This window comes from Bombus fervidus, chromosome 8 (genome assembly GCF_041682495.2).
Source record: "Bombus fervidus isolate BK054 chromosome 8, iyBomFerv1, whole genome shotgun sequence".
Lineage (NCBI taxonomy): Eukaryota > Metazoa > Arthropoda > Insecta > Hymenoptera > Apidae > Bombus > Bombus fervidus.
In genome coordinates, this window is record NC_091524.1 from 6,442,559 (window position 1) to 6,457,754 (window position 15,196).

The window sequence follows — 15,196 nt, forward strand, 5'->3', positions numbered from 1 at the left end:
TGGATTATTAAATTGGCTCGATAATACGGCATAAATTGGTACGTTCAGAGAAAAGCAATAGGATTTAAAATTAATTTACGAATTGAAAGTCAGGTGTAGAATCACACGATGCAGAAAACTATAATTTCCATAAACAGGTTTCTTGAATGATTGGAAAGTATCGATGAGGAAATGATTGAGAATCACTGTACTATTGTGAATCTCATAAGGTTCGAAAAGGCAGTAGGACGGCAACGTTGATGGTAGGCAAGTGATGTGCAACTTCCGCTCTAACGACATTTCCATTGGCTTTCCATGTAATATGTTAATTAATCAATCCTTAAATTTTTTAAAACGTTTGAACTCTATATCGTTAAGTAACCTGAGTTATTGGTTTTGTTCAGAAGAAATTACAGCTATTTTATATTGCTGTAAAGTTATTATTCGTTAGCTTTCTCTAACATATATTCGATATCATTTAACATCGATAAATCGTATAGCAAGTAAAATATTATACTTGTATTCTGTATATTTATTTATTATTTATTTAGAAACTAAAATAATTTTATTTCGTCTTAATATGAAGTAAACTTAGTGTTGAAAGTTATTTTTGAAATAAAAGCAAGGAATTAGTTTAAAAAAAAGTATATATAACTTACTATTTATATATATAATTCAAGTAAAATCAGATTGTATAATGATTTATTAATATATTGTAAAAACATATTAACCCATATATTTATATATATTCCAAGGATATTCCAAGAAAATCGATCCCAAAGGTTTAACATAAAGAGTTTAGTTTTACGAGCTATAAAGATCAAGTCTACTTTCAACGGTAGTATATTTACTTTCACTCTTTATGCTCTTATTTCTTTTATCTTCCTTCTCTTCCTGTTTTATCACATGCTTTTGTGTATCTTGTAAAATAAGATACACTCCGAGCATTAGAGGGTGAACCATTGGAAAGGTTTGAAATGTCAATAATGGTGTGAATCGTCTGATGGGAATGAATTTGTGACACCACTGCTTCTATTTTATTCAGATTTATATAACGTAATAATTTCCTTGCCTTGATATTTAGTGGAATCAGAGAATACATATTATTATTTTTATTCTTATGAGTATTTTACTTGTATCATGTAAAAAAAATTTAATAATCAATCTATCAATCTGTTCTCACGCGATAAAAATGTAAATCCTATTCGAAGTAATAAAAAAGTAATAAATACTATGAAAATGGAACGTAGAAGGTTATAGAAAAAGTGCTTAATTGGAAAATAAACACATAATCAAACACGTTTCGCGGATACTAAAATTAGAGTAGAGTATAATATTTCCTTAAACAAGAAGTAGAATAACAGAGTAGAATACGATCATCTAAAGAATAATTGTACAGAATATTGTGAACAAATAAAGAACGAGAGAAGGTACTCGCGTTCTGAGAACAATATTATAAAATCTATTTTCTTGAAATTGCTTGGATCGATGCTGGGCCGTATCAGAAATAGGCATTCGATCAAGAAGAATGTTCCCGGACAATAGCAGGCGCTAGATGGCGGAGAGAAACGATGAGCAACAAGAAAACGGAACGTAACTCAAGGAACTTGAGGAACACTCGACCCTGAATGAGATCAACGATCGAGTTCAGTGTCAGATCGCTGGAAAAGGAAAACGGGGTGGGTCGAGAGGAGAGTAGAGACGGACATCGTCTACTCTAACCTGTCACGCGCGCCTCGAAATGAGAGTATAGCTGCTTAGCCTGGCCTGCAAAAGCAAGGATTTCCTGATCTCCTGTTTCTGTCTGCCTTCACATGGCAACGCGCGCCGCTCATTAATCTCCCTAGCAATTTTCCTGCAAATTCGTGCTACGCTCTTTTGTTTCGCTCGATTGTTACTAACGACAACCCTGAACAGGCAATTGAAATAATTGTCACGATCTCGCATTAAACTTCCATAAAATTACACAGGGTCACGAAACTACTCGAATACTCGTAGACGCCTCTTATGAATATATTAGACACGTTATGTGAAACATTTTGAAATTTCATTAACATTTTCATGATATTCGACTATCATGATTGGATTGGTAAAGCCTGAAACAAATCCGAAGTATGAAAGTTACAAAATATTTAGTACAAGTATATCTGAAAATCTTGTCTTGTCGCTTAATTACTTATATTACATAATTTTTAGTCAATTTATGTACCTACGTATTCTGAAATAGATCATGGATAAATATATATGTATTAACAATTTGATTTGATCACCGCAGTTTTTTCACATTTAATTATCTTATATTTCTACCTGTGGACAACATAATCATTTGTCAATCTATTAAGACAGAACGTCAAGCAAAGTCAGTATTACAGTCGTAAAATAAAATAAAATTACGCAATATGTTTGTGATGCGTTGCAGATGAAACTGATAGTTTGAAATTAGTATTGGACTATAGTAATAGACAGGTTGCATAATCTGTGAAGATTCCTCGGATTATTTCTGCATTAATTACAGATAATTGACCCAATTAAATGCATAATCGTTTTGCTCGTCTCCTTGAAATTCAGCACCGTAATGTTTCATCAATTTCATGGTTCTAATCTTCTGAATATAGTAAATTTCAACTATTATGGCTTCTAATTTCGTTTAGAGATAGTACTAGATTTTTACATTGTACAGAGAAAACAAAAGGAATTAAAAAATAGAAAATAAATTAATTTGTAATGTTTCATTGATTAGATATTTGAACGATTTATCGACTGATCGAATCTTTAATGGCAAAAAGATTTAATTTCTGTTCAAATGAACATTCACAGATTTCTACTGATATCCACAATTATTTCCGATAATTTCTTTAACGTGTATTTACATGCAAATTACATTTCTAATGAGCTTTATATTGCAGTGCTAGCTTCAAACATCAGATTTTAATAGCGAAATGCGGAAATAATATCTCAAATTTAACTTTGATCGACACATTAAAACAGTTAACACAATGCTTCAAATTTTATTAACTCGAAACTAGTAATTTAACTGTAATCGAGAATCGTTATATTGTTGGAACGAGATGTTCCTGTCTGGATTCCTGTAATTATCTATTGTAATTTTCAGTTTCAAATACAATATATATGATTTAATTATAGTTACGATACATAAGTAAGTTAATAAACTTGTAACCCATTAAGGTAGGAATGCCATATTGCTGTTAATTATATTCATACTACAAAGGAAAAATCATTTTAACGTTTCTCTTGAAATATTACACTTCAATAATTGGCAACGAGAAAATAAAACTCCAAATTACCAATATTCAAATGTTTCATTGACGTTCGATAAGCGTACGTCAATTGACATTTAACCAATTACGACATGCTTAGAAGTTTTATGTAATTACCAAACATAGAATAAGATCATTTAACGTCACTCTTGAAATGTTATAGTTCAATAATTAAATTGTTCATGTTGAAAACGGGTTGTGGACTCAAATAAACGATGCGACATTCTAAACGAATAACGCACGTGAAGACATACTATCATCGTTACACTCTCTTAGGGAGAAATATGGACAATAAATGGTCAGCGATTTTGCATTCGATCCACGTCTCAACAAAGAGGAAGAGCACCGTCGAGAAATCTCGGAAGTCATGATTTATACCGGTTATATTTTTACGTTGCATTCCCGTTCCTCTATACCGTAACTCTTCCACAACCCATGAAAGAAACATTAGAAAATCGTTCTACTGTTCGGTACAGAAGCTATTCCACACTGTGAAATTCCTCTAATTTTTATTGCGACAAAAAACATACAGCGATTGCCCGCATCCGGGGTGAAACGTATATATGTAAAGTTTCTTCAAACTTGATGTTTTATTCACTAGGAATAAAACTGTCAGATTAATTTTCGATGACTTTCTAAATAACGAATGTTAGATTGATTTTCTGAAGTTAATCCAATGTGTTAATTTAGTGGTAACAGTATGAAACGATTTTAATATATTATCCAATTTTGCATTCTATCACCATATCGATATCTATAAGATTAAATCATTTACCTTTATATCTTAATTGAATATTATATTTAACTTTCATATTTTCATTCAATTTTTAGTAACGTCGCATTTTTTCCCATAAACCGAAACGTAATCGTAGATTACCAAGAATCAAATGTGCGTGCATGTTCTATAAGCATTAATAATATCTCCGCGTTGACATTTAGCAATCTACAATAAAATTTGCACAATCTTATTATATTTTATTATTCATGCCAAATGAGATGGGAAATGTATGTAAAATGTATTTTAAATTCCATAAAAGTTGTTTTCGAATTTGTAATAATTTCCATATTTATTAATAAACTGAATATATGCTGCTCACGTATATATGGAAAATAAATGACAGATAATTCTGTTGCAGAAACAAATTTTACGAGTTACGAATTAAACCACCAACGTCATCAGTACTTGTAATTTATAAAACTATTGCAAACGCTACTTGCTAAAACGATAGAATTCTACAAGTTGCAATCCTATATTTTGGAAATTCATCACTATTATTAGTTAGCAACTTATCGTACAAGAGAGTGGAGGAAATCATTAATTTTGCAGTTTCCTGAATTTTGTGAGAAAATTTGTGGGCAGCGAGATATCAGCGGTTGCACAACATCAGACTTTTCCCAGTGCGGGCAACTGATTGCAGCATTTAATAGCCTTTAGTGTATGTTGTAATTTTCCTGGAAGCATAATGCGTCCCAGTTGAGGAAACGAATCCCACCTTTACTCGTCAACGATGATTCATTCCAGGCCTGGCAGACAGTGCCGCTTCCTTTTGCCGTTATTAAACACATCAATAAATCCAACGGCTCTATTTGCCTCGCCAATTTAGAGTTATGGCTCGAGGGACTAATGTCGCTTTGCAAATTGCACGAATATAACAATTTTCAATTTATACATTTTTTATTTGCCTACGTTGTCTAAAATTTAGAAATCTATTCGATGTTAATGGAATAAGGTATCCGTATCGTTAATAATCAATTAGTAAATTATACCGTTTACAGTTACTGCAGGTATCTTCGTGTTGGTCGTTTTTTATATTATCGATCTTTTTCTACTATATTTTTTATACCGTATATTACTATGGTTTTAGAATGAAATTTAAGGATTAAAAGTGACGTGTTATTTATATGTCTATTAGAACGCTCCTCTCACACATGGTAATTGAATATCATAAATATTTAAAGATACGGATAACGATAATTATTTCTTGATCGTCAATTAGCCAAATTTTTATTTATAATAAATATTTCAAAATAATATATAGATTCAATTTAAGTACTTTATATTAGAATTTACTTCCTTATTATTATTAGGAAGTATCCATTCCTAAGACGAGCGAATAGTTATATACTTGATCTAGTCGTAGTTATAAGTAACTAAATAATTATAACTTAATTGGTTCGGTAAAGTGATCCCTAGTGTTTTTAGAATAAGCCCTCTTTCCTTATAGACAGAAAAATTATTATATTATGAAAACTGTTCCTATCTTCCTAATTCACTGTGCTACTTACATCAAAGAGTGTTTAATAGCAACCATCGTACAAAAATCAACAATCGTATGTAACATCGAAAGTAATAATTAGTGGAATGAGATGTAAGAAATAAAATAAAATAATCACTCTGTGTACTCACAAATCCTTGGTTAATCATATATCTATAGCAAGACATTAACGCATTGTACTTTAGATTCATATTGATCTGTAGGTACAAATGGAATCATAAGTTTATGAAATTATTTTACCTGCAACAACATTAAAGAATTTATTAAAAATACGGTCATATTATTTTTCTATATTTAATTTATGACAAATAAATAACTCATGTATTTCATTAGATAATATTTAATACTTTTTATTAATCATTTTGCCCTGCAAATTTTTGTTTCAAATTCAGTATTACTAAATTCAAATATATAAGAATAATAAGGATCAAAATAATTGAAATCGACGAAGCTTACATTAAAGAAGTTTAAACGAAACAGCTTCTTAAGTTAGATGCAAAATAACAATGGTATTGTAGGAAGGAATTAAGCATATAAGAATTATATATTCTATAATATATTGTTACTGTATATTATATAATTATTACAAGTAACAAATTTTTGAAAAACCTACTTGAAACTCCGTCTTCTTCGACATCAAGTTTTTCGCCATGTGGATTTCTATTGCACTCCACACTTAAATCACATTGATAAACTAAAATCGTAGCACAAATATTAAACATTAAATGGAAAGCACAGTTCGTTCGTTGAAAAAAAAAAAAGAAAAAAAAGAAAATACTACAGATACTTTATTGATAGTAACAGACATAGCCGTATTCAGATATGTCCGTTTACCTTCTTGCTCGGATCAAGACTGTTCGTTCGGTAAAGACGTTAGCAGAATGTACGAATATTGCACTTGGAAAGATAGTTCTGTCATTGGTTGTTGGGCGGTTCTAAAATCTAAAATGGATGGGACCCGAGTAATGACAGAAAGTAGAATTAGAAAATTTTGTATAGTAACGCAGGTATAGAAATGCTAAGAAAGTAATAAATCTAGGAATTAAGAATTTTCCAGCATTAAGTATTTAGGGATTTTCCAAATAACTGTTTTATGAATATTGCACGCGGCTACTTCCAGTTCCTGTTAAGCCTTTTAATACACTCGTCTCAGGCTGAAATTTGAAAGCTTCTCACAATGAACATTCCAGATTAAGGAATATTCCAAAAATAAATTCAAATTTCCTTCAAGCGATTTTTATTTTTCTATATACAACTCAATTTCTTTCTACTGTAGCAATGTTATTCTTATAACTATACCAATATCATTCAATGCTCTTAATCTTAAAATGAATTAAAAGCTGATTTTCAAACAATAATATTTTAAATAATTTCTGATTATATTAATATCGTCAATTACATAAAAAATGCAGACATATTATTATTACACATATTACACATATTATTCTAAGGTGAATAAAATTAAAGTAATTCTAAAAGAAAATGTTGTTATATTGTAAAATAATTCCATATTGTTTATGACTCAAGCGCAATACTGATAATTCGGATTATATTTGAAAACAATTTATTTGATCTGGACATAGAATAAAATTAATTCCTCTGTGTTATATTTCAGATATAAACAATGAAGTAGCTTAGTGGCGTGTGTATGTGTGTATAATAAAAATTATCTTTTACCTTTATTACATATGAAATTTACACAAGTTTGAATATTACACGCGCTTTAATTACATATTTTATAACGTATAGAATTAACAAAAATCGTACCATTTCCTAAACCATTTCTCTTTAAGCGATTTTTGTCTTGAAAACGCTGATCAGGAACGAATAAAACGATGTGAAGTTAGGTCGTAATGTAGCGGATGCTTTAAACTTTAAACTTTAAAGGAACAAAGTGACCTCTTCCTCGACGAGTCACGCGGCAAAGAAGGCCATTACTGATCGAGATATCCGACCGATTCGCCGGAATTTACGAGCAACCCACAGACAACGCGATCTTCCCGAATGATCTTTGGATAAACTTGCCATTATCGTGTTCACCAGCGACGATTTGCTCTATCGTCCAGCCTCAGGTGCGAGGAATCTATTGTTCCACTTAAGGACGGTTTATTTTCAGCACGTGCGCTCAGAGGGTGTATTAACGAGCAACGCCTTTTCAGGCGTCATGGATTTTAATGAAATAATAAAGAGCTCAAGAGCAGGTTCTCTATGTCGTACAATTGTACATAGAGCATTGAATATCAGAAATAGCGCTGATAACATTCGCCTTTCAATTTTATATTTGGACAGAAAGAATTTTTTAGCAGTTTTAGTTGCGGATTTGATACTAGCAGCCTTGATTTGTTCAAAGAAGCTGCCCGATAGATGAAATTATTAAAGTGGTTAAGTTAAAGTGGTTGGTCAATTCTTTCGTTCGTTTTTCATAGGAAAATGAATTTCTGAATGTTTCTTTCAAACGACCTAACGATTGGAAATATGTTCACAAATATTAGTATGGTATAAATAATGAAATAGACTTATCAATATGCATTGATAAAATATTTTATCAGAGAATTTAGTAAAAATTATATTGTATCAAAACAAGAAAAAATTGCTATGTAAATACAATATGATTATGAACGAGATACTAATATGTACTAATTATTAATTAAAAGAAGCAGATACATATATAACGATGTAAATTCATTCTCACATTTTTGTTAAATCTTTTTGAAATATCCTATTATATTATATATAATTATATAAATGCCGATCAGTTATTTTAAACTACTTCGCGGATGTCGTTGTGGAGGATAAGTTGCAAGGCAAGATAAGAAGGTAATTAAAAACCGTAAAACGTGTTGAATAAATTTAAAACTTTATCTATTTAAAAAGAAACTATTTTAGTCTTCTAAAAAGAAATTTCTTCATACAGAAAAATTCTTTTACTTTTCATACACTTTAAAAATTATCCGTAACAATACTTCAACTTATTCTAAAATAAAACCCCTTTTCAAATCATGTCATCTTTCTTAACACACACTTACAAAAATGCCATGCCTAAACATTAACAAAACTTTAAGTAGCCATTTAACAAACCGAAGACGATGTCGCACAAAACACAAACAAAAAAAACAAACTCTAGTTTCCAGCATTCTCGTCTTAAGAATCGTGATGATTGTATGACGATCATCACGAACGTCTAGTTAAGAAAATCAGAACGAAATTTAACACCTTGGAGCAACGAAGTACGTATGTGGTGCGTATTGCTCATCTAACAAGCAATGCTTATCGTTAGATACAACATCCAACAACAAGGTTTCGAATTTCAAGAACGAAGGAGCTTTACAGCCGTTCCGCATGAACGTTTATACCAGTATAATTCACGGCACACTTTCTCCCAGCTTTTTACCGGCGAGCCAGCTTCTTTCCGGTTGCAGGCCGACTTACACCGCGCCCAGAGCAAACATCTTAATACCATTAAATACAGCTCTTAAGAAGGCAACACGAAAAGAGATGAAACACGCGATCGTGGCCAAGAAAGAAAGCGACTCTATCGCGAAAGAGAACCCGTGGATCACGTGGTGTGATTCACGAGTCGCCGATGCTTATCACGTGGCTTTTCTTTTCACCCTAGGAAATAAGTCCCTGGACAAGGCAAAGCGATTCTCCCCTAGCCTCGAAGCACGGTAATCATCCGCATAATAATGCCCTAGCCGGGCGCGGCTTGCGCGCTCCTCTGTGTCACTCGTATAAGGAGCGAACCGGTGCCTACGCGGTCGTTCCGCCGCCTTTTCTGCTCGATCCTTTGTGCCTATTTCCCGTATGGTCTGCGAGCAACGAGGAAAGGAAAGAGAAGAAGATCCTGTCCGCCTCCACGTGCTGCAAACTCTTCGTTTGCTAAGCGAGGCATATACGATATACAGTGACAAGCATGTAAATAGGGAAAGTCCAAAAGCAATTGAATTGAATTTGTACTTATTACCTACCTGAGGTAAAAACTGCGAAGCTAGTTTATGTTGTAGAGCTTGAGAATGCGAAAAGTATATTTCTTGATATATATTACACACGAGTACAGAACGTATATTTTTAACAAAACACAAAACTTCTCGTAATATAGTTAGTTAAATTTTTACGAGTAAACATTCTATTTATACACATAAATTTGTATATTAAAAATTACTTACATCTTAAGCAGTTATCTTTTTCTCTTCAATTAAGAAACTAAGAAAGATACTCTTCGTGCCATTAGACAACTTCTACTCAGTCACTCGTAATTTTCACGAAGGAATTAATTTTAAATGCTAAAAAAAAAAAAAGAAAAAAAAAGAATTAACAAAATCGCAACTCTTTCCCGTTACAACAATTCAAATTCTTGGCATAAAAATGAAATGACGCCCCAAAGCAATAAAAATTTATCTTCCTCCTATGGGAGCGCTCTGAAATCTTTAATATCACGATATCATCTAATTTATTTATACTCTCTCGAAAGAATTAATTATAAATGCTACAAATAATAATGAGTTTATCCATTCAACGAATTTGTAATTTCTTCTACCACTATCTAATTACTCGTAAAAAACTAACGCGGATTCCAAAACGACAAAAACCTTCACCAGTCGTGCCAAATCCCTAGAGAGCGTTTCATGTTCATACCAAGAATGGCCGCAATATCCACTGCTTTCTTTACTAGCGGTATCCCTCAGACCACCTACTACGGACTCGTAGGCAGCCACATTAATTAAAGCAACATTACACTTAGTTACAGGTAATTCTAAATGTCTTTGGCCGATGGAACGCCTTAGGGGCCAAACCGTGAAGCCGTAAGAATGTTGATAAGAGAGAAGACGCCAATCGAGCGAAGAGCGGCTTGCCTCTAGCAAACGATACGCCGATTCGCACCCGGACAAGGCTACACAGTCCGATTTGTGCCCGCGGCAAAGCGCCCGCTTGCAGAAGAGAGGTGGTGGCCTCCCGTCTCAAGGACACTGGTTAATGCATCAAGGTTTGCGTTTGTATATACTATCGTATATACGAATATGTAGTAGTGATGGACTTAAGTATGTTGCAAGTATGTTCGAACATTGGCTGACCAGATCCCAAATCCTTTATAAGTATTTTGAGAAAAAAGAAAGAAAAGAAAAGAGGCAGTATTTTCAAGCAAATTCGAACGTGAACACGACAGATTCGTGTTTTGTATAAGTACTTTGAGAAATTAAAAGAGTAGCTGCAAGTAGAATCAAACATTGATGGAATAGGTTCGCAACTTTATGAGTCTCCTCTCTTACGATCATTTTTCTTGATCTTTATTGAATTCCACTATTGTAATTTTCATGCATGATCTACATAATTTTATGTTAATACTGATTCGTCACGCGAGTCTTCTTCTTATTTGAAGAAATATCTACTCGTTTTAATATCAAAATAATTATAACTAGATTTTCAAAACTTGCAAGTACTCGTTCCATGGTTCGAACACATCTCGTGAAGATCGAATACTTTGCCAGGACAATGAACGAACCGTTTACGTTATGAGTAATACTCGAACCTTACGAAGAGAATCTTGGATATTGAATATGACTTGGATTTATAAGTACATATTAAATTTGATTCCATCGCTAATGTGTAACTGTTGTCACGGTGATGCGGTGGCAGACATGCAAACACGCACGATCAGCGGCACGTCTCGTTCCGGCAAGTTCCCTTTCGAGTCGAACGGTAGCCGTTCCTCAACCCATTATGATATCGACGAAGAAAAAAAGACGTTTACTCGAGATCGGCCCCGGCGAGGTTTTCACGGTGAATCACAGATCGCTTTTGTACCCGCGTCAATGAAATTTCATTAACCATCATTTATTTCGTTTACGTATTACTTTTCTTTTACGGTAGTACACTCCTTTTATGGGAACTTCGTTTATTGGAACGTAGGTAATGTCGGATTATCTGAACTTTTACCGATTCAATCCACTTATCTGGATCTGAGTTCCTATTATGCGATCAAAAAGTAATAGCTAGTTGGGAGAATCGGAGATCTTTCATGAATTCCATTTATGTAAACTGTTCTGAGTTCTACTGTATACCTATTTAAACGGAATAAGCGTTTGATGCTCTTCGTTCTTTACGATAGAATGTAGAATGGTATTCCAATTTGGTGTTTCTTTCTCTTCTTTTCTTTCTTTGCACGGTTGAACGGATTATCAAAGTTGTTAAGCAGCCTTCTGCGTTTAATTCTAATAATTGCGAACAACTTTTATTTGAAATAAAGAACGTTTGCTGTACATTGTGTTGCTGTTTCCCCTCTTCTTAACTGTGAAAGGATTATTAAAGTTGCTAAGTGTCTTTTCTATGTAATCCTGATAATCCTGAACGTCTGTAGTAGAAATTTTCATGTTACGAAACTAGTTCATCTATGTAGTGTGTCGAAACTTTCCCAAACCAAAACATCTCAGGAAGAAGTGGCATTAACATCTTCAATTTTCATTGCTTTCTAAACAACAAATTTATAATTAAGATACTAATGTTTACATTTCTAATTCCTTAGATCGAACATCGTGGGTTTCATTTGCAATTCTATCTTCTGAAAACTATCCTCTCGACTATTCGACTAACTTTTTTAACAAAAAAATTCATTATTATCTCTTAGATTTAAATGGAGATCATTCGTCATTTTAAATTCAAATTAGCAGTTATTGCGTAACTATTATAAATAAAATATCGTTAATTTGCGAAAGAAGATCCTCTTAGTCGATTTTATAATGAATTAACGTACGCTAAATTTATCGGCTGAAATGATTAAATATGGTTAGTATTCCGATAATCGCACGGGAATGATCCTACGTGCGAGTCTACACGTACCACTTCAAGTTCATGGCTCTTTGAAGAAATTATCAGCCAGACCATCTACAGTTAACAATATGTGGGTGCCAGCATGATGAAGCAAGAGAAAGGCCATGTTAAAGTTCACGCAAGGATCACCTTGATGAACTTGTTACCAAGTAACCAAAGAGCCATAAAATACGTTTCTTACACAACATCATGGGCCAAATACGGCTGGCCATTTTAACCATTTTCACGTGCCATGTATGCTACTTTGTTGTTCTTTTTACACAATCTTTTTTATGCCTCCACACTTCATTTTGACGCGTACAAATACTTGTTGCAAGTAACACTCGTGTTAAACGTTACATGGTGCTTATCCTCTTTTTCAATTCGTGCGTCTTGTGCTGTCAAGGGTGATTCATCTTATCGATAAATCGTACATAACATGTTGTTGTGTTTTGGTTTACTTAAATTTTATTGTGTTACCCATGCTGTCGACTCGTTCTTACAACGAATATTGTTATTTATATAAATTACATATATTTAAGAATTTATGACTTATCAAAAGATATTTCGCGTATTTAGAAACGCTTAACAATTTTGTTATGACGAATCGTTTCTAAAACGTAAAATGAATCATTGATTAAAGAAAGTGTACTTTCCGGAAAATTACAAGTCTCCCTTATTAAAGATAGGAGACGAGTCACATACAGCTAATATTTGTTCATTCAACAAGATGTTACTGATGGTATCTATATCTTATTAGGTAGTCCTTTTATCCTTAAACACACTGTAATCAACATAGTGATAGGCAACTGTAGATAATTTGGAATTTGCAATACGTGAATCAGCAATTGCTTATGACTCAATCTAACATGTGTACAATACACATGTAGCATAAATAAATGATTAATATCTGTCAGCAATCATACTATTAAGGGGTTAAAATGAAACAAAAAGTACAGCATATACGAGGATCAAGACGAAGAATGATGGGGTTTTCGATACACGAAATGATCATTGATGAGGAAACGGTTTCTACGCACGATATGCGAAAATTTCACCAAACTTTCTCACGCGATTTATTCCCACGTATTTATCATAATCACATAAATCGTGACCCTCGGAAGAATAATTTCTAAATTCGATTGAAAAGGTGTCAATTTTTTGTATATCAGAGAAGAAAGATTTAAGAAACGGGTAATTATCTATGGCAGAAAGCTTGCGGATGGCAATAATTGGGCGTGCATAAATTAAGATACAACATATGCCGAGTGAGTATTAATAGCTTTCGCTATTTAGATGTGAATAAGATTGACGTTCTTCATCCACATTGTTGATTTATGCACTGTTAATTTATGTAAACTACTATTGTTTCTTTTTCCTAGCTCTCATATTCGAAGCAATCTTAATGGATTACTACTTTCATTGAACTTATACCGATCTTTCCAACGAAATATCACAGATAAATGAAATAAACGAAACGAAATGAAAAATGTGTTTTCTACTTTCTACGAACTTTCCGATGATTTAATGCTGCTATTGTGGGTGTAATCTTACATTTTGTAGGATTTAAAGTTACTATCATTGTACGTTGTTTTGTTGCTATTCGTACACCATGTTATGTATGCAAGGTATTTGTAACGATTCTATTTTTGTAACTCGCACCTTTCTTTATGAAACTTACATTAATGTTCGTTTCATTACAGTTATCATGTAGGGCGTTCTATTTTTCTCAACAATGCATAATAAAATTTCATGTCATGTTTCGTTAGTAAAAAGATATTGTAATACTATATCGTGTAATAATATCCTATCTGTAATAATGCAAATATATTTACTTTATAATATAAATAAAACCAAATACGTTCCGTCGTGAAATTTCATAATAATTCATTACCAGTCCACGAGTTATTATCCTGTTTCTTTATTCCCGCTTCGCGCTATTCGTACCTACTATCCAACAAACAGGATCACTTTCTTCGAAGGTAGAACCGCCTCCTTCTTAAAAGGAAAGGAAAACCGCCTCCGGCGTTTAATTACACCAGCACATTAATCACACCCACGTTGCGTAAGGTCGACACGTGAAATCTATGTCGATACGTTACTATTCTCTATTTTCCAATTATGCACCAATGCCGGAATAATAAGCGTAAGCAGATCGAGACAAATGCAGCCCATTAAGTTATTTCACCTCGAAGCTCTTGACCTTCGACATTCAATGGAATGCTCTTGCTCGAGGAGGACGATGATCCTGAAACGCGCAGACCTTGACCCGAGCTATCCGACTTCGCGCGCCGTTTCATCGGGTTTCTGATAAACGGCTGGTACTCCATTTTCCAAGATTGTTAGATTACATAGTTCCTTTATTTTCACTATCCACACTAAAGGATCAAGTAAGATGCGACAGGAGAATAATCGAAGGAATACTGATCGGTAGTAGACCGCGGATTGTCATACATTTAGACGAAATTCGAAAATATAAAAATATATAAGATGCATATAATATATACAAAAATGTATAAAATATTCGAAAAGAATATTTGTTATAGTCTTTAATAGGGAAAAGACAAATCTTTGTTCAAGTTCTATTTTTTAATTATGGCCATAGAAATATAAATTTGTGACGAAAATTGTCATTTAAGAATTAGATAGACGAAGATATTTAAACTCATAGTTAAATATAAAATTCTCTAAATTTAGTAGTAATTCGTGCATATACGAACTTTTAGAATAAATAGCTCAAATGTGCTAAATTACGATTGAATCTTAATATTAATTAAAAATTCCATGATTTAAATGAAAAGCTTTAAAAAATATAGATGGAACTGAATATTATTGTATTTATAACAGAATTACGAATTT

The 15,196-nt window shown here is 32.9% G+C and overlaps 1 protein-coding gene across 5 annotated transcripts in view; it reads right to left on the bottom strand.

The window, feature by feature from the left end:
• Jvl (javelin-like) overlaps positions 1-15,196 on the bottom strand; it is a 123,983-nt gene that overhangs the window by 19,810 nt on the left and 88,977 nt on the right. The window contains exon 2 of one of the 5 annotated variants that reach the window (XM_072009089.1): positions 9,700-9,816. The exons of the other annotated variants lie outside the window; for them this stretch is intronic. The gene's annotated coding sequence lies outside the window, so the exon portion shown is untranslated. The remainder of the gene's footprint in view (positions 1-9,699; positions 9,817-15,196) is intronic. 5 annotated transcript variants of the gene reach the window in all.